Raw genomic sequence first — 10,111 nt, forward strand, 5'->3', positions numbered from 1 at the left:
ATTTAATTAATCCCCTTTACGATGATTTAAACATAAGTTAAAATTATGTCTTTATGGCATTACAGAGAGATTATAATTGTCCGGCATTAAAATAAAACGCGTTAATGTAATTTATAGAAGCGTCGTTCTAGTTTGTACTGCATACCTATTTAAACACATACATACATATAATCGCGCCTTTATGCCTTACAAGGTAGACAGGGCCAACAAGTTCACAAAGACTGAAATACCACGTGTAGCTGTATGGCTTAAAGATGGAATTGAGATTCAAATAGTGACAGGTTGACAGATGGTACGAGTATATCAATTTGTTTAAAGTTAGATTCCATGAACTTCACTAAAAATGATACCAGGGCTGTTATCTCTACTGATTGATTTTCCCTTATGGGGTATATCTCAGCGGTAAAGAAGACCACACTACTACACCAGCTGCATCGCTTGATGATGGAACTGAGATTTAAAAAGTGACAGGTGGCTAGCCTTTCCCTTGATTTTTTAGACAAGCATGGATGTTTTTACTAAATGGACCGGAGTGGATAAGGAGTATTCATTTCCTTGTTACAATATTCACGCATCACCAAGCCGGTAAAGCAATCACTGACCTAGTCCTATATTGCGTGATTGAGCAAATGTCACCGAGAATTGCAATGCTGTTAATTACGCTATATTAAAGATGATAAATCATGTATTTGGATATGAGACAGACAGGTGCAACAGGGAATATATGTGATTGCGGTCACAGATGACAGATAGACGTCACATCACTAAGATGTTATATTATTCATGGGACATTAACATTGTTTGAGTACGTAATGAAGGACAATATTTCTTAATAGAATAAAAGATACTACATAGTCGCTTGACGAACGGCACTCTCCTGGCGCTAGTCCAGTTGAATCTCACCTCTCTGATAAGGAGGAGGACGCCTATGACTACGATCCTAGGCTTGAGTAAGTCAGATTTTTAATCGACGCGACTCATTCCTCATTGTTACACTGGTCGTGCAGGTTTAAATAAAGATGCTCTAAAAGCTACTAGGTTACGATTAAAGTACATTCTTAAAGGCATAATTTCTTAGAGACATCTTTAAAAAATTTCTTATTAAAATCTGTTTATCGAAACTTATTTCAGAACACTTGAGACTAGGGTGTAGTAGCGAGATTAAGATTACGTCTCTCACCCTGAATGAGGTGGCGCAATGGGGTAGTAATAATACGTGGGAACATTAAACTAATGTGCTTATCCTGTTAGCTCGGATACGTGATATTATACTGTAAAACTAGGAAATATTTTTTTGAAAATTGTATGTTAATGAATTTAAAGTACGCTTTAGTATGGTTACTTTATTTTTTATATATAAGAACTCAAATAAAAATACAACGTTTAATAACCAAATCTCAAAACAACATGCTAATAAACTGGGATTTTTTATTGAAAATGAAAAACGTAAATTTTAGAGGGAATAGTTTGGATTTTATAATGAGATTTAATTGCAAGTTGACATTTGCTATAAGCCGAGATTTTTAATATTGTTATGTCTAAACTTTTATGTTCTTCTAGAGCTTCTATTCGCTTGTCAAACTGGGTTGTGTTATAGAATTAAAAAGATATTTTTATGCTTCAACGTCTTAAAACTAGTTTAATTAAAGCAAAAAGTCGATGCTTCCATGCTTATACTAGCACATAGTGTATTCAAAAGTCTAGAGTCACTTTTTTTTCAAACAAAGGAAAACATTTCTTCTTAACTCTGTTCCACTCTGTTGAGATTTACGGGTCAATAAATGACGCTGCTTGTAAATCTTTGAACGCATGGAGCGATACGTTGCAACGAAGTCACTGAATGTCTAAGTGGGTTACAAAGCTTTTCCCAAGTTACTTTTTAAAGGCTAGTTTTTCAGTAAAATCTCAATATAACTAAAGTAGTAGTGTGTGTTGCAGTGACAAAATTGTTGTGACACAAGTACCTAATCGCCCTATTTATTGAAAAACTAGCTCATAATGTAAAGTAACTTTTCGTTCAAGTCACCGATAATGGCTGAAAAAAATCATTGTAACAATCATTTTAATTTGGTTGTGTGTCACATCGGGGCGCAGTCAGTAAATAAAGCGTACCTACATATGCCGAAAACATAGGTACTAATTAAATGAGCCGTCGACAACACGACCTGTAACACCGTTCATTACAGGCCAAAGTTTATTTGTAACAAGCATAATGTTGAGAGCGGCGATGACATTTCTGTGACCGCGTTCGTAAGCAGTCGTCATGGTTAAATCTGAAATTTGCGTGAAATCCCGACTGGCGTGAGGTGTGTTTGATGTGACACATCTTGCTTCTATTTAGAACCGTGCATTTGTCTCCCTTACGCCACTCTGCTTCGTAAACGCACGCTCGGATTATATGATTAATTAATTACAATTCAAGATTTGTATAAATAATTTAAAAAAAAGCAAAAACAGTGAGCTGGTAACCTTAATATATATATATATATATATTTGTGTATTGTGTATTTATGGGGAACTGTATACGATTTTATAATAGGTTGCCGGAGTCTGTTCTTGATATGCCCAACCGAAAATTCAAAGAGTATGTAAAGAAAGTACTTTGTGGGAAGGCTTATTATAGGACTGATGATTATCTTAATGATAAAAACATCTGGCTCGAGCTTGGCACAGGAACCTCGTAATTAATTGTAGTTTAATTTGAACTTAAATCAAAATTTCAGTACACTCTGTACATAAATCTTTTTAAAATTGGCAATCCATATTATATATATATATATATTTTTCTTTTTTCAATATTAAATCTCATAAATATATAAATCTCCCGTGAACAATGTATTCTCCCGTCCACATTCTATTCTAAGTATAATTTAATATTGTGAAGTTGACGTTGTTGATGAAAATGCTGCAGTGCAGTTTGTTACCGCTTCTTCTGCACTGACGCCTTGGAAGCGGCAGTAAACTTAGTTTTTAAGTAATTTATTTGACGTCAACCAAGTTGTTAAACCATACGACAATTATTAAGCGATATAATAATATCCTATAATAATGAATAAAAATTTTGAATTTGAATTTTTTTGAATTTTGTATTTTATGTATTTGTCATAGATTTTATATATTTATCGTTTTATACATATGTATGTTTATTTTGTGCAGTTAAGTTTATCTTAATAAATATGTAGTAATCTCTTTAAATGAATTTACTTATTCAAGCGCATTCATAGAAAAAGATCTATCTAAATTTTATAAATATTTTTTACCATAAAAGATGCGATTTTTCAAACAAGGACTGGTATAAAAGGATACGAGTACATTGTTAAATCATATACATGACACTGAATTTCTCTCTTCTCTTCTCGGACTTTATCGTTTGTAATCTGATGTTGGCGATTCCAAAGTGTCTTTGAATTGAGTCCAAAGCCTTTGGTAAATATCCAGGTGCTCGGATGTGACGACAGTGTGTAGGATAACAATGAGGACTTAAACTAGTGCAGAAGTACTTAAAAATAATACAAATAAATAAACGCCGCCCGAAAAAATCCCTTTCCCGCAGGTGTTCTCAGAAAAATTAGCAATATATGTATATTTTCTCTCAAATAATTAACTATATTCATGAAAAAGAAATATACAAGCAGATGTTCGCATATTTATAATTTTCAACATTAACATATATAATCACGTCTATATCCCTTGCTAGAGCTAACAGTAATCAAAAGACTGAAAGGCCACGTTCAGTTGTTTGGCTTTATGATAGAATTGAGAATGAAATAGTGACAGGTTGCTAGCTCATCGCCCAAAAGTGGAATCCTAAGTTCTTGCCTCTGAAATAAAGACCCTGAGTAAGAAACCTGATCATGGTGGAAAAATAACTTTTTGTGATTTAGTTAGGTTTTAAATTTATTTCTTATGGCATATAGTTTCTTAAAGATAGTATTTCATAACAAAAGCTTTGAACACACGAATACTTCGGAGCTGGCTCAATCTGTGTGATTAATCCTGTATATATTTATTTATTTTTAGCGTCATGACCGCAATCGTCTTAAGTACGAATGTTCAATGATTTTCGTCGAAATTTTAATTAAGCTCACCAAGAAGGCTTCAATTAAGTTTTATTGAGCATCAAAAGATGATGGAAATAGAATTCAGTAGGTAAAATATTTTGACGTCAAGAACGGCTTGAAGTATGGTAATAATTCAGCCTTCAAATTTTCCTTTGGTTAAATGAACATTTTACTTAGGTGAGATTCTAGATTTAACAGATGTAGATTAATTTTTATGCCATACAACAAATCAACATAAACATTTAGATAATTTTACGCTTTTTCCTCGCGAGGAATAGGCAGGTTACTTAAGTCGTCTTGCCACGATCAATTCAATAATGTTTTGCGTAGTAACGCCAGCTTGGCGTTTTCTACACATCTGAAACTCTATAGAACTCTTAATAAAACTCGAAATACAAAGTTTTTTAAAATTTGACATAAAAGAAAACATGTGCCAAAGAATTGTTCTAGAAAAGAAGTACTATACAATGTTTGCCGACACTTTAATAGAATAAGATCGCTCCATCTTTTCCCCACGAATGTCTTTACGACACGACAAAGAAAATAGACACATTTATCTAATGCAGTATTTACCATGGTCACACATTGGTTAGGTTCTCTTGCGAGGTTACGGAGGTCAGACGGGAGTTGTTTTGTGTAAAAAGACGTACCCAGACTTCTGTCTAGAGAGCTGAGGATGTAACCGGGATCAACGGCAGGAGAATGAAATAAAATTTTTTTTGCAAAAAAAGTTGTACTCAATACTTTTAGGTTTTATAAAGAGCGTATATAATTGAACTAATCAAAAATTTCTAGGTTCATATTAAGGTGGTCACTGGTCAGAATTTTCAAATGGCCGTTTTGTGGTGATTAACTGAAGCGTACACGTAAAGTGGTCATTAGTTACCTACTCTTTGGTGTATCGTTAATCAAAGCCAGCCTTTAACTCTTTGAAAACTCTGAAACCTCAAATTTCTACAAATGAAGTCTAGCTGATCGTTATCTGTGTTATCTGTATCAATTAGTGCTATTGTTTCATTTAATGTTAGGTTTAATTGCAGATAGAAATACTTTCAACTAATACATATATACGAGAACCTATCCTCTGTGGTGCAGTGGTAGTGCACTTGTCAATGGCAACGGAGGTCCCTGGTTCGTATGGTGAAATTTTTTTTTTGACAACATATGTTTCGAACTTATTCGAAATAAACTCAATCTGTATAATTTGTCTTATACATATTTATTATTATTTATCCCTTTATTAAGTTTGATACTAAATTTATTTTACTATATAAATCATAACCTAGGTACATAATTTTATAGATAAACCCCTATCCAGTCGGTAAAAACTTAATTTTCCATCATGAAGGGATCAATACAAGTGGAGGAGAAAATAAAGTATGATTTTTCATAATTAAGAGTAAATTAGGTCTAAAGTTGTCAAATTTATACTAAAGTATACCTACATTTATACTATTTATAACTGCTTACAATATTATTAAGAGAAAACACTTGTAAAAAATAAATATTATTATTGTGCAATTATATTTTGTGTAAAAAAAGTGTCATGTTAAACATTTTTTGTACACAAATATTGCTGAAAATACTACTTTCTTGGCGGAAATACTTAGCAACTTTTTTACCTGTCAATAACATTACCGCTAAGTGACGTCACGGGGAACCGGATAAAGTGGAGGGCACATCGAAAGTAAGATATACATACATTGTTATGTATGTATATCTTACTTTCGATGTGCCTTTCACCTACATAAAAATCAAGCCTCTTTCCTCATGGGGTAGGCAGATACCCTTACACTTGCTAAGATCCTTTTACTTATTTTTTTTTGTTAAAGTACTCTTGGCCTTTATTTTTGGAATTGAGGTACCTTCGTCTAGTTCTTCCTGCTCCAACGTTACCAGTCACACTCCTTGTATATTTGTTTATCCAATTTTTTACAGTCATCCTCTCCAAATAACCAAACTATTTAAGCATTCCTTTTTTTTGTTCTTGACAATACAATCTTCTTTCACATCACATCGTTTCTATTACTGTTCTTTATCCTGCCAAAGAGTAAAGTAAGACACGTGTACATCAAATGAAATTTATTCATCATTCAAATATTTTCTTATGAAATTAATTATCTTCTGTACCGAGAAATCAACATCAATTCAAATTACCATTAAAGGTATAATTTGATGTTACCTATTTCCTTTCGTTTGCAAACAAATTATTTCACAAAGATGTTTCAAATAAAGTAGCGTAGTTACACATATAAAATAAATTATATCAAAAGACGTAAAAATACTTACATGAGAAACATTAATAAAGGTTCCAATCATGTGCAAATTAAGATTAAATTCACTACATCGATACCCATATTAGTCGTTAAAAGTGTGAATTGCAAGTGTGAATTATTCCTAAAATTCTATATTTCAGGTCTAAGTGACAATTTCTGAGGCAAAAATTGGTAGGTTGGGGTGTTAATAAAACGGGTTTGTTGACGAAAGTCTTGACAAAATTGAGTTACGTCGCGTTGTCAAGATGAAGGGATCAACTAAGTAAAATAACTGCTTTTATACATTGTAAATTGATAACATAACACTTGACCTGAATATCTGAAAGTGATGAAAAATATTTATGACTAGCCTTTCCTTCGCTACCGAAATAATTTCGAGAAAAAATACTTACCTTATTGTGTGTTATGTTTGTGTCTATACCAAATATTATCAAAAACGGTCTAGTACTTCCTTTTTGGGTTTGTTCACAATAAAAATCAAATCTTTTTTTCTATATAATATTATTGACATAGACCGTTTTAAAATAAATATTTTTCAATCATACTTATTTGAAACTAAAAAGTATAAAATTTTGGTACGTATAAGGTTATTCCTTCAATATTCATCGAATATAATAATAACCTTTCTGCATACAATGATAACGATAAGTAAAGATAACTGTTGAGAATACAATCGGGAACACTGTGGTTACAGGCAGAATGTGAGTTTATAAAAAAATATTACATTTCGTCAAACTAACTTTAGATTCTATAATAACAATTGGAGTGAGCTCACCAGCAATATTAAACGTTTTATTTCGTTAACCCCACTCGAGCTTTCGGCCAATTGTTTTATTTCGGCTTTACGAGTTACTTCCAAGAAGAGCCAGAAGGTTTGGCTTCGAATATAATTTTTACGACTACCTTGCAAATAGCCTTGGATATGTAAGTGTATATTTTATGTTTCAAGTTTGAGTTTGAAGTTAAGTAAAAAATATTATATTTTATGTAATAAACGAGTAGGTATTTGAGGAACTCCTTTTCTATTCCTTCTAAGGCTGATTTGAATTTTGCTAGAGTAAAAATTTGCCAGAACCTTTTCTCACGAGCTCTACACTACAGCATAAGACAATTCTCTAACACTATGCAACTGAAAAAGCTTTTTCAAACATTATTCGTACAGCGCTAGTCACGCGCAGAGCTTCATGTAAATCATTTTACTCGAAATTGAAGTCACACAGCACAGGCCAAGCTCGCACCAGATTTATGACGCAGGCTTCAGGTATAGGAAATACGATTATGCTTTTGACTGTCGTGACCAGGGACGCATCTAAAACGAAAAATTTTCAACAATAATGTCACATATTTACTGAAAAATAGAAACAGAATTTTGTGACGGAAACCTGAGATGAAAACACAATTCTTTTTGTTTACGTATTCATTGTGGTCACGATAGTACCTGTAACTTTAGTTATATTACCTACTAGCGACCCGCCCCGGCTTCGCACGGGTGCAACGCTGATACTACAGAATCGGTGACTATGTATTTTATTTTTACAACAAATATTACATTATAGAATGTCTTTATATACAAGGTTCACAGCTTTTTATAGGCACGCTGCCGCCGCCCCGGTCGGCAAGTACCGCCGCAAGCGCTACTTCCCGCAATTTTAAATCTGTTATATCTTTGAAAATACTCATTTAAATCTTGTACTGTAACGGACCTTTTAGATCTCCTAGATCTATATTAAATCAACAATATATTTGCTTATATTTGCAATATAATGCTTTATTGGTTAAAATCGCTTCAAACTTTGCCATTGTCGTAAAAAGTGAGTGAAAATGACAAAAAAAAAAATGTTGTTGTGGTTTATCCATGGTTTATCCATTACACATATACCATCGCGGAGTTTTGTGTAGACCTTATCAATGTGTACAAATAATTAGTAATGCGGTGCGTAGTTTTAAAGATTAAAGCATACAAAGGGACATAGGGACAGAGAAAGTGACTTTCTTTTGTACTATGTAGTGATTTACGGAATTCAAACAAATATTTTCAAGGCGCGAGCTTTGTAGGTATGTTGACAATGGATATTGAAAGTTGTTAGTTAAATTATTATTATTAGGACCACTCTTGTTTCTATGGATGTCGTTAAAGGCGACTAAGGGAAAGGCTAGCATCCTGTCACTATTTGAATCTCAATTCATTAAGCCAAACGGCTGAACGTGGCCTATCAGTCTTTTGAAGACTGTTGGCTCTGCCTACCCCGGAAGGGATATAGACGTGATTATATGTAGATATGTACTGACAATGACATCTTATAAATATATATTGGACCCAAATACGGGTAACGCAACGTGTGTTCGCGGTTCTACAGATCAACCAGTCTATGGATAAATTGTAAAATATTTTTTTTTTTCTACGTATTTATATATTTATTATTCCAAGTTTCATAGAAATCGAATCGTTAGTTTTCACGTGATGCCTGAACATACTGAAAGACAGACAGACAAAAATTTTTTTTATCACATATTTGTGTTTGGTAGGTATTGATTCAGTAATACCCACTGCTTTTTATTTTTTCATTATTTTCAATGTACAGAATTAACCCTTCTACAGATTTATATGTATGTATAGATTATGATGTGAATTCACTTATTTTAGCTTTAAATACATTTACCACGGACCAGTTAGGTTTTGAAGCAATCCTTTTTACTATATCTTATTCTATATCTTTATAAAGAGCATTTTATTTACTTAGACTTTGATATTACACATTCAAATGTTTTTTAAGGATTATGGATGGAGGATGGATATTTCCATACCGAGACATATGGTACATTTCTTAGAAATTACTTACGTGTTCCTACTAAATAAACAGTTACTGGTTAACTTCTGCGTAAAAACCATATTGTTGTTATGGTTTGCCAAGAAAATTATACAAACAAACAAATGGCGATAGAAAGAAGAATGACATCAAATAGACGGATGTTAGTGAATTCATGAAATTTTAACTTCTGTTCTTCTGACAGTTTCTTTCTAACTTGTGTGGACGGTACGTGACACATGGACCGTAAAGTTATTTTTGTATTTTTAATACCATGTTTCATATTATGGAATACAGTTACGGTAAGCAAATTTTACTATGTGAAGATTCGACGTTTTCAACTTTTGAATTTTGACTTTATATTGTCCAGTGGGGAAAGCAGAAAATTGTACATGTGATTCTATAAAATCAATTTCCGGAAATTCTCTTGTAAGTCGCGTAAGGCACGAACGTTTGTTATTTGGAGATAAATTTCTAAATAGATCATAAAAATATCTTAATAACATGTTTTAATTATTTTTTTTGTTTACCTTTTCAGGTAAAATCAGAGACAATCGACCCGCAAACACTTGACGGCATGATCATAAAAATGCTTTGGACCAAGGTTTACATAGGCTATGATACAAAAACGAGACAAGCCGCGATAAAAGCGTTAAGAGAATCTGGTGATTACATGAAAATGATGACTCACTTGTTGAAAGTCAAAAAAGAAAAGATGCAGCACGTTTTAAACTTATTAGCGGAGTTAATGATTATTTATATGAACTAGGTACAATAAATTACTTAAATAAAATTGTTTTATTCCATTTCATAGTTTACATTAATTAAAATTAAAATTACATAGAAATTATATGCTTCACCCAATGGTTGACTGATGACACAAATGGCAAAGGGTATTAAGTCCATCTATCGTGTCAAACAGACTGTATTTTGTATGATTAAGATTAAGAAGTAAGCAATATTTGTG

This window comes from Amyelois transitella, chromosome Z, assembly GCF_032362555.1.
Source record: "Amyelois transitella isolate CPQ chromosome Z, ilAmyTran1.1, whole genome shotgun sequence".
Taxonomy (NCBI): Eukaryota; Metazoa; Arthropoda; class Insecta; order Lepidoptera; family Pyralidae; genus Amyelois; species Amyelois transitella.